Here is a 13,903-nt window from a genome sequence, read left to right as displayed (position 1 = left end):
GTGAAAGTGTTTGGAGATCTCAAGTGTTTTCACTCCAGGAATTGCTGCCTCATCACATCCCCGGTCCGCGGCCCAGAGCAGGAGAGCAAGATAGGAACACACACTGTTGACTTCCTAGCGTGAGACTCACGGGGAGGGAGGGGCGGCTACAGGGAGCCCCTGAGCGCCTGGCACAGCTCTGGGGCTGGTACAGCAGAAGGAAAGACGGACAAGCCATTTCTCACAGAGCTTAGATGCCGGGGAGACTCAGGCAGGGAGAGGGGAGAGCTCTGAGGGAAAGGAAACAGGTTGAGGTGGGTGGAGAGGGACCAGCTGGGGTGCATGCAGGGGTGACCAGAGAAGGCTTCTCTGAGGAGGTCATGCCTGAGCGGCAGGGACAGCCGTGCCAATACCTGGGCACAAAGTGTTCCAGTGCAAGGGGACAAGTGCAAAAGCCCCGAGGCACAAACAGGCTGTGGTTCAAAGAACTCAAAGGAGCTGGCGGCCTGGAGCAGCAGCAGGAGAGGGAGGCCGGGAGGAGGGCCAGCCAGGGCTTATGGCGGGTTTGAGAGGAGGCGACGTGTGATCTAGTTTGCGTTGTACTAAGATGACCGTCTGTTGGGTCTGCAGTGCCATCCCCCACCGGCCGAGCTGGGAGCCCCAGAAAAATTTTAGGGCCTGCAAGAGTTTTATCTGTGAACCAGCCCAACTGTCAAAACCGACATCCTAGCAAAACTGAGACACGGTGAGAGAGGCAGCTGGTCTAGGGTCCCCCTACTGCTCCACCCTTGGGCTGGCATTCAAGCCGAGGTCTCTGATCCTGGCCCCTGAGCCCCAGCCTTCACCCCCAAGGCCGCCGCACCAGGGCAGGATGAGAGGATGTTCTCACCGAGGCCACAAGGCTGGAAGGGGGCCCAGCGCCCCAAGGCTTCCTGCTTGGGTCTCAGCCACTGAGACCCGCAGGCTGGGGTCCAGAAAGGAAGTGTGTTGCCCAGCTGGGCCTTGCCCTGCACCCCCAGGCCCAGTCCTCCACCTTCAGCTGGTAGGGGCAGGGAGGAGGAGCCCGTTCCCTGAGCCCAGCCAGCCAAGAGCAACCTGATCCAGCAGGAAACGGGCCTTGAGCCAGGCAACGCACCAGCCCAGCACCTGGAGCCTTTGTCCCCATTATTACCGTTGCAGACTTTCCCAGGCACCTGCAGCTGGGCCTCGGGAGCACCTGGGCCTGGCCGGGGCTCCCACGAGATCTGGTTCTCCTGCCACAGGGAGTGGCCCGACGCGTGACCCCGAGGGAGGCCTCGTGGTATTATAACAACAACAACAGCAGTAGCATCCACCTCTGGCACTCTTACTACACACAGGTGCCATTTCACTTTATCTTCACACCCGGCCCATGACGCAAGAACTATGATCACCCCCATTTTACAGATTAGGAAATGGAGACACGAGGAGGGACAGGGACCTGTGCAAGGTCACATGGTATAAGGAAGTAAAAAAACAATATGAGGCCCGGCCAGTGTGGCTCAGCAGTTGAGTGTCGACCTATGAACCAGGAGGTCTCGGTTGGATTCCCTGTCAGGGCACAGGCCTGGGTTGCAGGCTCCTCGATCCCCAGCAGGGGGCGAGCAGGAGGCAGCCGATCCATGACTCATCATTGATGTTTCTCTCTCTCTCCCTTCAAAAAAAAAAATTAATTAATTAAAAAACAACCTAAAGAACCCCACCCTTTTTCTATAAATCAACCAATATTTATCAAGTCCTTGTTTTTGCAGAAGCGTTCTGGGCATGTATGGCCCGTGTCCCCCCCTAACAGGAAATAAACATGAAAACATAAGCCCTACACTTGTTGTAGGGAAACCTCAGGATGGTGGACCCAGCTCTTCCCAGCGGCCGTGCCTGTTTCTCCCATCCACATTTTGGGGATCAATTGCTCCTACTCCAGGGGCTGCTAATCACCCTACGTCACCGCCCTTGGCCACTGTGGTGGGTCCAAGGGAACAGCGTGTAACCCAGAAAAGCCAAGCCCGTCGGGGCTCCCGCCAGGATGTAAACATGGGAGCGGGAGAGAAGCCCTGTACCTCTTGGATTGCTGAGCCAGAAGGATGTGACTCTGGACCAGCCGACAGACACTTTCTGGGTGGAGAAAGCTTGTTTGCAGAAGCAGGGGAGGAAGACACGCTGAGTGGGGAGAGAGAAGCCACCAGGAGTCCCAGATTCCTGTGGGCCCCAAGGCAGGCTCGGCCTTCGGCCTTCCTGCCCATCCCCCGGCGGTGTGGTTCAATGAGCCAGGACATTCCTTTCTGTCCCTTGCCTCACCCATCCATCAAGCATCGGTCCAATGGCCGTAAACACAGCAGTGCAGTAGGAGAGATGTCACGGGCAAGACCTGAAGGTTTGCCAAGTGAAAGTTTTAAGCAATCGGACACAGACCAGAACACCTACTCCCTTCACGTCAATGAATATTTGTTCAGCCCTTACCTGGGTTATGTGCTAAGGACATGACAGCGACGGAGACAGGGGAGGTCCCTTTCCTCGCTCGGGAGCATCGCCCTAGGATCCTGGAGATCACCTTTGGATTCCAGGTCAGGGCACAGGCCCGGGCTGTGGGCTCGATCCCCAGCAGGGGGCGTGCGGGAGGCGGCCGATCCATGACTCTCATCATTGATGTTTCTCTCTCTCTCCTTCTCTCCATATCTCTCTCTGAAATAAAAATAATCATCATAATAAAAGAGAATGGATTTAACATCTCTTGTGTTTTTTTTTTTTAAAAAAAGAAGACTGTAGTGTCCCTGAAAGCACAGACAATGTCTTGTATCTCCTTAGTGCCTGGCTGGCTACAGTGGGCCCTCAATAAGTGTTCATTGCATGTGTGAGCGAGTGAATGAATTAGGGAACGAAGGAAGTAAAGTACAAGTCGTCTGGGGGGACGGCAGGTCACCCAGCTGGGCTGCAGAGGAGCTACTTTTAGAGAAGGTACCGCTGAGGAAGGCAGATGGAAGCCAGGCCGCAGAGGCCCTCGCTGAGAAATGTGCACTTTGCATGGGCCACATCACACAACCCCAGGGCGGGGCCGGGCCGGCCAGGCGGCAGAGTGGCTCCCGTGGGCCCTTGTGTGGCCCCCCATCTGTGTTGTGGTCGCCACACCCAGCCAGGCTCCACCCAGTGCCACAGCACCCAAGGTCATGCCCCAGTCACCGCCGCCCTCCTGGCTCCTGGGCGAAGCTGCCAGCACAGCACTTCTGCCCAGGCTGTAATTTCAATATGATCTCCTCCCCAACCTGACCACTCGTGGCCTTTGCACCCCGGACACACACCCGCTGCGGGAGTTGCGTGAGGGGGAGAAGAGGTCTGGTGTCCACCCCAAACCCTGACCCCTGCTCCTGGGCTCCAGAGAGGGGGTTGAAGTCTGCAAGGCTCAGGCTGGGCCCAGCTGGGGCCGCCCGACTTGGCTCCTTAGCCTGGGACTAGGTAGACGGCGCCCCCTTGTGGCCAGGAGCCACCCTGCACCCTGATCTTCCTGGAGACTCGCACCTTTCCTTTAGTTTTTAATTTAATTTTTAAAAGAAAATACCTTTCTGAAAAGCCAAGCCCACACATACATCATTTACCTTGCACACACTGCTCTTTCCAGGAACCTCACAGTAAAGACTTTTGGGGAAAAGCTGTTTTGGATTTTCCCAAAGCCTGAGCAGATGTTTCTGACTCTTAATCTCTATGAACACTCACGGGCTGAGGCAGAAAGGTGAGATAGATGTCTGAAAACGGTTGTTTTAGTTACTCCCCGGCTCCACAAAGGGTCTCCTCAGGTCAGTGTGTTCTAGGGGGTTATGCAACAGGCCTCTCCCTCTGCTTTGTAATTCTAACAGCTCCATCCGGGGCAGAGAGATGCCTCATCTGCTAAATGAAAAGCGCAAGCCGAAGGCTCCTCTGCACACGTTCCTCCGCTTTGAAAACCCAGCTCTTTCTTTGCCTCTATAGTGTTTGTTTACAGCTCTGCGTGCCGGTGATGTTAAGCTGTTTACAAGGATTTTTGTGTGTTTCGTAATGCCCGGTTCAGATTTTCCTCCTTGCTGTTGGTGCCGGTGGTGTGTGCGGGGGCAGCAGGGAGATTGATTCCACAACAACACAAGACAGATTCTGATCTCAGGCGCCCAGATCCACCTTAGACACAACACCCACACATGATGCAATCCGCAAACCACCACAAATCAGCGGCCAAGTGTAAACTAAGCATGCACGTGCCGAGAGAGCAAGCTTGGGGTGGGGGTGGAAGGCTCGCGGCAGGATAATCCCTGGAAATAGAGTTTGAGAGGAGTCTGGGAGGATGCCAGACTCACGGACCGAGGCCTTCTGGGGGCTGGAGCGATGTCCAGGAGGGGGGTCAGCATCTATGCGTCTTTGGAGATACAACCATTATCTCCCCCACCTGGACTTCCTCTGAGAGTTGTAACCTTGCCAAAGGCCCCACACGCTTTCCACCTTCCTTCTGCCCACCACTGGGCTGCCAAGTGATCAAACACGAACCGTTTAATCAAACACTACCTGGGAGCCCAGCCGACAAGGTTCAGCGGTTGAGCATTGACCTAAAATCCAGGAGATCTCGGTTCGATTCCCGGTCAGGGCACAGGCCTGGGTTGTGGGCTACTCGGTCCCCAGCAGGGGGCGCGCAGGAGGCAGCCGATCCATGACTCTCATCATGGTTGTTTCTCTCTCTCTCTCCCTCTCCCTTCCTCTCTCTGAAATCAATAAAGACATATTATATATAAGAAAAAGAACAAGCAGCCTTCTTACCAGTAGCCTTCCTACCAGCCCAGTTCTGCATTTGGACTCCACCAGGACTTTGACGCCCCCAGATGCAGCCCCCTCTCTCGACCACCAGGATTGAATGCCACCCTGGGCACTTGCCCACCAGTTTTCAGAATGGGCTCACGGCCAGTTCTCTGGGAGAGATTTGGCCCTTAGGGATGACCTCAGCGTTTGGACATGGACCTGTTTGGAGTTGGCTCCTCACGGAATGGCTCAGGTAGACGCTGAGGTCTGGCTCCTGATTGATGGGTCTACGCTCAGCCACTGAGCCATGCTGGCTGGCCCAGCTGATGCACAGTATTATATTAGGTGTATAACCACGTGGTTAGGCGTATATATAACTTACAAAGTGATCACCCCAATAAATCTAGTACCCATCTGACACCATCTATAGTTATTACAATATTATTGACTATATTCCCTAGGCCATACTTTACATCCCTGTGGCTATTTTTGTTTCCTTTTTTAAAAAGATACAGATTTTTTTTTAAAAAAATGTTTTTATTGATTTCAGAGAGAGGAAGGGAGAGGGAGAGAGAGAGAAACATCAATGATGAGAGCCATGGATCAGCTGCCTCCTGCGCGCCCCCTGCTGGGGATCGAGGAGCCTGCACCCCAGGCATGTGTCCTGACCTGGAATCGAACCAGAGACCTCCTGGTTCATGGGTTGACCCTCGACCACTGAGTCACCCCGGCCCGGCTGTGTCCTTTTTAAAAAATAAAATAAGATGTAGCTGGCAGACCATTTATCATCGCACCCGTGGCCTGCATTGTGTTGCAATAGGTGGATCAGATAGTGCCGGCTTAGAGCAACGCCTGGTGTGGAGCGAGAGCAACTGCGGCCACTATCAGTGTTTAGAGCCTGGCCCAGCGTAAGCGCTTATCAAGTGGCGGTTTTTGTTCCGGAGGCTTCTCACCCCGCCCTCTGTGCCCCTGATTTCAGAGATCTGTCCCTGGAACACGGTGTCTCGTTTCCCAGCCCAGCTTGTCCTAGCCACCCACCCACGGGAAGGGCTTTTGATCTTTCCTTTCATCTTCCCACCCCCCGGACCTCTCCAGGGGCGTCTAAACACACACACACCCCCCACTCTAGGCCTTCATCGAAATTCTTTGTTTCCTCCTTAGGCCCTGAACCCCCAAGACGCTCAGACAGACAGAACGTTGCCAGAAGGGGCTGTGGGCAGGCTGCCAAGAGGCTGCCCAAAGTGGCCTTTTACACCCCGACAAATCCGCTCCTGGGCTGCCCCAGGTCCACCCCCCGAGTCTCAGCTGCGGGTTCGGGCCACTGGGTCTCTCCGCTGCAATGCACGCCCCAGATGGCAAGTCCTCCACCGGGTGAGCAGGGTGCGAGCAGTTTTGTTTAGGAAAATATCTCCCTCAGCCCAAGGACATCGCCGAAGGGAGGCGGTTAAACGCGAGGAAATGAACACCTTTAGTGTGGTTTGCTAACAGGAACTCAGGGGAAAGGGACCCCAAAAAGAAAGAACACAGGTGAGAAGTTGAAAGAAATGAAATGGGGGGAGGGGATTCAATGGCAGGAGCTTAGGAGAAATTCCCAGTGGCAGGGACACCCGCATTTTATTCTGTGTCTATGTAGATATAGCGTCAGATGGGTGCTGGATTTATTGGGGTGATCGGTTGTAAGTAATATAAATGCCTAACCACTACGTTGTACACCCGAAACTAATATAATATTGTACATCCCCTGTAACGGAAACATAAAAAAATTATTTTTTTAAAAAGATGCAATTGTATTACGTGGCAAAATATACGGATCACAGGGGACAGTCCATTCACACGGCTGTGCAGCCATCACCGCCACCCACCTCCAGAGCTGGTTTCATCTTCCCACGCGGAAAACTCTGTACCCAGATCACGGACTTTGTCATGGGTGGACCAAGTCGGGGGCCAGGCCACGGGAGAGAGGCCGAGCAGGCTATGGTCAGGTGAAGGGCACCTCCTTAGCCAGGGGCCCTGCTCTATGCCCCTCCCTGGGTAGACACTGCCACCTGCTGGCCCATCTTTTGTGTGTTTTTTTAAATTGATTTTTAGAGACAGAGAAAGAGAGAGAGAGGGAGAGAGAAACATCGATCTGTTGCTCCACTTACTCATGCATCCTTGGTTGATTCTTGTATGTGCCCTACTGGGGATTGAACCCAGAACCTTGGCTCTAACCAACGGAGCTGCCCCCGGCCAGGGCCTTGCCCCGTCCCATCTTAAGAAGAGCTTTCTCCTGCGTATAATCCTATCTTCCTGGGGCCCCACCCAAGTCACCTGCTGCAGTTTGACCGTTTGAATGTTTGGATCTCCGCCCACTGATGGCTTAACACGACTGTCCCCCTAATGCCTCTGCAGAGGTGGCTTTGTTTGCCTTCCTTTCCAGTTGGCCGTGGACAGCCTGGGCCCTGGGATAAAGGCGTGCAGGCCACAGAGATGTTTCCGGCCCTTGTCTGTTGTTTCTTAGTCTGACGGTTGGTTTGGTTTTTTCATGTATTTTAAATTTTTATTTTTTAAAGCATTCTTTAAAAATTATGTTTTTATTGATTTCGGAGAGAGAAAGGGGGAGAGAGCGATAGAAACATGAATGATGAGAGTCATGGATCGGCTGCCTCCTGCACGCTCCCTACTGGGGATCGAACCCGAAACCCAGGCACGTGCCCTGACCGACCTCCCCAGACTCCTCCAGTCTGGAGTAGCTTCCCCTGTCCTTGATGTTCCCTCCATCCTCATGACATTTTATTTCCTTCTCAACACACAGCCCTTTCTGAGGCTTCAGGGCCTCTCTCAGGCATGGGCCCCTTCCAATTTTTATTCTTGAAAAGGACTTTCCCTCCTGGCCAGCCCCAGTGTGTAAGCTTCAGACCCCATCGAAATCCATTTGTACCCAGAGCACGGGCCCAGGCTGCATCTGGGACGTCCTGTGCCCGCCTCTGGCAGGAAGACAGACTCCAGCGCTCCTCCCGCCGGGCTATTTTCACAGGCCCTTGGCCTCCCCAACTCTTCAGATCTGGGCGCCAAGAGGCAGCCTTGCCCAGAAACCTTGGTAACTGCCCCGCTCAGTGTGCCCTGAATTCAACACAGGGGTGGGGGGTCTACAGACCCTGAGAGCTGCTACCTTCTCCCCCTGCCTTGACTTCCCCAGATAGACATACACATTCCCAGTCAGCAGCCGTAGCATTTGAAACACCCAGAGAGGGCCCAGGCCGGGGAGCTCGGTTGGTTAGAGGGCCCTCCCGGTACACCAAGGTCGCAGGTTCAATCCCCCGTCTAGGTCACATACGACAATCAATTAGTGAGCCCAGGCCGGTGTGGCTCAGTTGGTTAGAGCGTCATCCTGTACATCAAAAGGTTGCGGGTTCGATTCTTAGCCAGGGCACATGCCCGGATTGCGGGTTCGATCCCCGAGTCGAGGTAGGTACAAGAGGCAGCCGATCGACATTTCTCTCTCCCTCTCCCTCTCCCCTCCTCTCTCTCTAAAATCAATCAATATTTTTTTTTAAAAAAGAAACTACTCAGGGAACAAAAATGGAAAAACCGAGGTCTCTGTAGACTCTCTCGTCTCTTCCCTTTCCAAGTTTTTCTGACGAGCACCTCCTTAGGCTCAGCGCCTGCCTTACCTCTGAGCAGCCTGGGCCCTTACTTAGCGCCCAGGGTAACCACCACCCAGAGACCAGAGAGGAAGCCTGTCTGCCTCCTCCTGAAACTCGGGCCTGAATGATAGAAGCACTAAATCAGGTTCACGGGCAAAGGGCCGATGCTTGCAACGAATTCCTACGGCCAGGCTGAGTCCAGGGAGGCCGGCCGACTCCTAGGCCGGAGTTTCCGTCTGACCAAGAAAGGGGAGAGACCGAGGAGCCCACGGCACCTGGTGGTACATCTCGTGACACGGTGAAAAAATCGCTGACCTGGTGCCGGGAAATCCAAGATCGAGGGGTGCTGGTTGCCTCCGTGCCTGGTGAGGGCCCTTTCCCAGGTTGCAGACGGCCGACGTCTCCTGTCGCCTTAGAGGCTGGGAAGCCACCCAGAGACATCTTCACGCCCCTTTTTACTGGGGGGCCCCCCCGGCGAGCTGTCCTTTGAAACTAGAGAGAGTGTCGCCTCCTGGTGGCAAAAGCAATAAAGAAAGGAGATCCATCCGGTCAGAGCACATGCAAGAATCAACCAGCGGCCCTGGCCGGGTAGCTGGGCCGGTTAGAGCATGATCCAGACGCGCCAAGGTTGCGAGTTCGATCCCGGGTCAGGGCACGTGCAAGGACGAATCAACCAATGAATTCAGTGGAACGACAAATCCCTGTCCTGACACTGGACTGGGTTAATTCTAGAGCAAGTCCCCAGAGCATGTCGTTGCCGACGTCACGATGGCCTGTTACTTGCGAGGGGAGAGCAGCAATGGGGAGAAGTGAGGTTACACTGAGAAATGGTCATTTGGACCCAGGTTTTGAAACATATGAAGGCAGTGGACTGGGGTGTGTGTGTGTGGGGGGGCGGTGGACTGCCCTGGGCTCCCCCAAACCTGAGAATGCAGATGTTGTGCATCTGAGAGCCCAGGAGCAGGCCGCTGCTCCCCGAGGCGCCCGCTCTCCTTCTGGCCGTCTGGATGCCCTTGGGAGCACCTGACGCGACCCGGCCCTGGCCGAGCTGGCTGCGGTCACTGCACGTCCTGGGCATTCCTGACATAGTCTGTCCTGAAGCGGGGGCAGGTGCTGGTGGATCGGCATGAAAAACAGCCCGGAGCCAGGGAGGGGAAAGGTCGCCGGGCTTTGGGGCTGTGTCCTGGGGGAGGGGACCCGGTTACCAGGGGAACAAGCGCCGGTCCTTAAGAAGGACACCGACCCTGTCCTGAGCACCTGTCCAGTTGCCGGGTCCTGACCCAAACGTGAGGGCCGTTTGTCCGTCAGGAGGGGCTCTAAGAGGGGACCGGGGGGCTCATTCAGACGGCTCGTCCAGGCTCACGGGGCCACCTGTTACCTTGTCAGGGGTTTTGCAAGCCCGTTATTAAAAATTAAGTTATATAAACTTACAGTGAAAAACATTGCATTAAAAGACTCAAAACTCATCATTTCCAGGTAAAAAAGCAGAAAAAACACAACAAAAAAACTCATAGACACACAACAGTATGGTGATTACCAGGGGAAAGGGGGGTGGGGGAGGTAGGAGATGGTAAAGGGGGAATAAATAGTGATGGAAGGAGACTTGGCTTTGGGTGGTGAACATACAACATACAGATGATATGTATAGAATTGTACACCTGAAACCTATTTAATTTTTTAAAAATATGTTTTTATTGATTTCAGAGAGAGGGAGAGAGAAACATCAATGATGAGAGTCACGGATCAGCTGCCTCCTGCTCGCCCCCTGCTGGGGATTGAGGGGCCTGCACCCGGGCCTGTGCTCCGACCAGGAATCCAACCAGTGAGTCGACACTCAACTTGCTGAGTCACACCGGCCAGGTGAAACCTATATAATTTTATTAACTGATGCCACCTGAATAAATTTAATAAAAAAGATTCTGATCAAACAAATCTTGCAAAGGAAAGATAACTTAGCTTCAAGTCTACGATAGAAAGGCCAAGAGGGAATGACCGATTTTCTGCTCCCTTACGATGTTTAGGATCATGCCAAGGAGGGTGTCAGCTCCCGGGGAGCAGAGCTACGCTCTGTGTGCCAAAAAACGTCATGTGCTGTCCTTGAGCACGGACGTAGTCAGGTGGCTGGCTGCGTGCGGCCCGCGCTGGTTCTCCCACAAAGAGCCACCCGGCCCTCACCTGGTTCTGCCATCCAGTGTGAAGCAGCGATTAAATCCTGCGGGAAGTTTCCATGTCTCCTTTCTCCATGAAAATCCGGACCCACTTCTCTTTATCTCTTACATCAAAGTAGCCACTGCCGCCCAAGACGCAGCAAATCTTACATCCACGTGTAAGGGCGCCTCGCAAATATCTTTTCTTTTTTTTTTTAAATGTTTTTATTGATTTCAGAGAGAGGAAGGGAGAGGGAGAGAGAGATAGAAACATCGATGGGAGAGAGAAACATCAATGGGTTGCCTCCCTTCACACCCCGACTGGGGACCGAACCTGCAACCTGGGCATGTGCCCTGACTGGGAGCCAAACGGGGGACCTTTTGGTTTACTGGACGACACCCACCCCACTGACCCACCCGGCCAGAGCATGAATGGATAATTTTAACACCACTGCGTGTCTCGATGGTACCATTCTAAGCATTTTATCAGCATAAACCTATTTAGTCCTAATAATTACTGGTAGTTAGGTGTTACTGTGTCCATTTGCAGATAAAGAAACTGAGGCTCGGAGAAGTGTAGTGATTTGCCCGGGCAGTGAGACAATCATAACAAATGATTTCAGCGTCAGGGAACAAACTTGAAGCTCCAGAAAGGTAGTATTACCTTCCAATCATTTCCCTGTTGCTCCAACTTTCAATCTCTCATTTTGTTAGGAATTTTTAGGATTAATTTAAGCAATCTGGAAGTCCCATGACATTAAATAGTACTTTAAAAATCTTCCCAAAAAAATAAATAAAAATCTTCCAAACGTGTTTCTGGACCCTGCCTGTTACCTGTCCGCAGATTTAAATTTTACAAAGTTAAAATCAGAGTCGTTTTTTGGTCTCTTTTACCAGGACGGGGCCTGGGGGGCGTCTGTTTACCTTGTGTGGTGACTTAGGTGTGAATGGATTCTGGGCCCTGACCCCTATACCCACCCCGGTGCAGGCTACAGAAAGTGGGCTTGAACTTGGCCACCAGGGATGAGCTGGGTCTGGCCACGGGGAGTGGAAAAGAGTCCACTAGATGCAAGGAAGGGACAGTGCAAAGGCTCAGAGGCAGGATGATTCTGGGCAATGGCTGAAGTTCGGGTCCATGGGGAGAGATGTTGATGAGAAGGGTGCTGATGGGGGAGGTGACAGCTAAGAAATGGTATAAGAGGTTCGGGTTTTATTGTTTGAGGCGGTGGAGAGCCGCTGCAAGTATTTGACTGTGAAGTCACTGCTCTGGGCAGGACAGAGGGGAGGGCAGATGGGGGGGAGGGAGCACAGACTGCTGGCAGAGGAACCCCTTTAGAGGCGACCATAAATAGCTCTGCCATCAGCACCTCCCCCACGGCCCTCCTCTCCTCCTGCGCTCTGATTTCTAATAACAGCAGCAAAATTCTTCCTGCCCCAGGGATGCACGACCGAGTCACTCTGACTCCGCCCCCTGCCACAGGTCCAGGGGCTGCCCCTCCTATCTCTATCCCATCTCCGCAGTCTTGCCTTTCTTGGGGTCCTGCCCCTGGCTCAGGGACCCTGGCCTGACTTCCTCCTTTCCAGGCCTGATCCCCTAACATCCCCTCACTGCTATTGCCCGATGTTACCCCCCTGCCTACCGACACCCACCGAACCAATGCCCTGGAGTGTCCACGGGGGTGAAATGTAAGTCCAGCCCCCCCCCCCCCAGGTCTTAAATATCTGTGAAAAGCCAGCTTGATGGGTGTTCCTTCCCTAAACTCATCAAGGTCTCCCCCATCAGAGGTGACCTTCTCTCTGCCAGATGCCTCCTGTGTCATCTAAACTCCTCTTAGGAGCCCGGCTGGTGTGGCTCAGCGGTTGAGCATCGGCCTATGAACCAGGAGGTCACGGTTCGATTCCCGGTCAGGGCACAGGCCCGGGTTGCAGGCTCCAGAATCCCCAGTAGGGGGCGAGCAGGAGGCAGCTGATTAATGACTCTCATCATTGATGTTTCCCTCTCTCTCCCTGTCCCTTCCTCCCTCTCAAATCAATAAAAAACATACTTAAACTCCTCTTAGGACACTTCCCTCCACGCTTGCTGTGTGGTGATTGCATAGATTGTTCCTGAAGGGTAGGGACTCAGTGTCTTGCACAGGAATCTAGAACCGATAGCTAATTGGGATTTGATTACAAGTGTGGAAGGGAGGGGCTTCCCAATTCTGTCGACCAAACTGCAGGATTTAGCACCTTTTCTTGAAATTCCAAAAAAGGACAACAAATGGGGGGCTCTGGTTTCTTTTTTTATTACTTTTTTTCTCCTTAAAAGAGCCATGATCTATAAGCTAGACACTGACGACTTCCCTCCCAGCTGTGTGACTTTGAGCAAGTGTCCTGACCTCTCTGAGCCAATGGAGCTGACACCAGCTGCCTCGCCAACACAGACACTGGAGGCCTGGGAGGCGGGCAGTGAGAGGCAGTTTAACCTGAAGACTTTGCCTCTACTCCCCTGGGCTGCTGCTACTGTGCTTGCAAAGGACACAGGTGCCCCCACTCTGGTCCCTCTGCAGGCAAAGGCCAGAATCTGGAACACACCGAGGCTTCAGTGCTGCCTCTGGCGGCCAGGCCGCTGACACACTGGTCCACCATGAAGAGGAACAGATGAGCCCCTGGGGGTGAGCAGCAATTTACTTTTATTATTTTTTAAAATTTATCTTTATTCTTGAAAGTATTACAAATGTCCCCCTTTTTCCCCCATTGAATCCCTCCACCCTGCACCCCCCCCCCAGGCCTTCACCACATTGTCTGTGTCCCTGGGTTACACATATATGCATATAAATTCTTAGGTTAATCTCTCCCCACCCACCCAGCCACCTACCCACCCCTTCCCTCTGAGATCCCTCAGTCTGTTCCATGCTTCCATGTCTCTGGATCCACTTTGCTCATCAATTTTGCTCATTAGATTCCACATATGAGTGAGATCACGTGACACTTGTCTTTCTCTGACTGGCTTATTTCGCTCAGCATAATCCTCCCCAGGTCCCTCCATGCTGTCTCATAGGGTAAGGGATCTTTCTTTTTCACAGTTGCATAGTATTCCATGGTGTAAATGTCCAAGAAGATGCTTGATACGGTCTCAGTCTTCTTGAATTTGCAGAGACTTGTCTTGTGCCCTAACATGTGGTCTGTCCTTGAGAATGTCCCATGTGCACTTGAGGAGACTGTATATTCTGCAGTTTTGGGGTGAGATGTTATGCAAATGTCAATTGGGCTGCAATTTCTTTTTTTTTTAATCGAGGCTGTTTTTCCATTGCTTTTCAGAGCGAGTGGAAGGGAGAGAGACATGGATGGGAGAGAGACACATCGATTTGGTTGCCTCCTGCACAAGAGCCCTGACCAGGGCCG

The sequence above is a fragment of the Miniopterus natalensis genome, chromosome 22 (assembly GCF_054644295.1).
Source record: "Miniopterus natalensis isolate mMinNat1 chromosome 22, mMinNat1.hap1, whole genome shotgun sequence".
Lineage (NCBI taxonomy): Eukaryota > Metazoa > Chordata > Mammalia > Chiroptera > Miniopteridae > Miniopterus > Miniopterus natalensis.
This window is presented reverse-complemented; position numbering follows the sequence as displayed.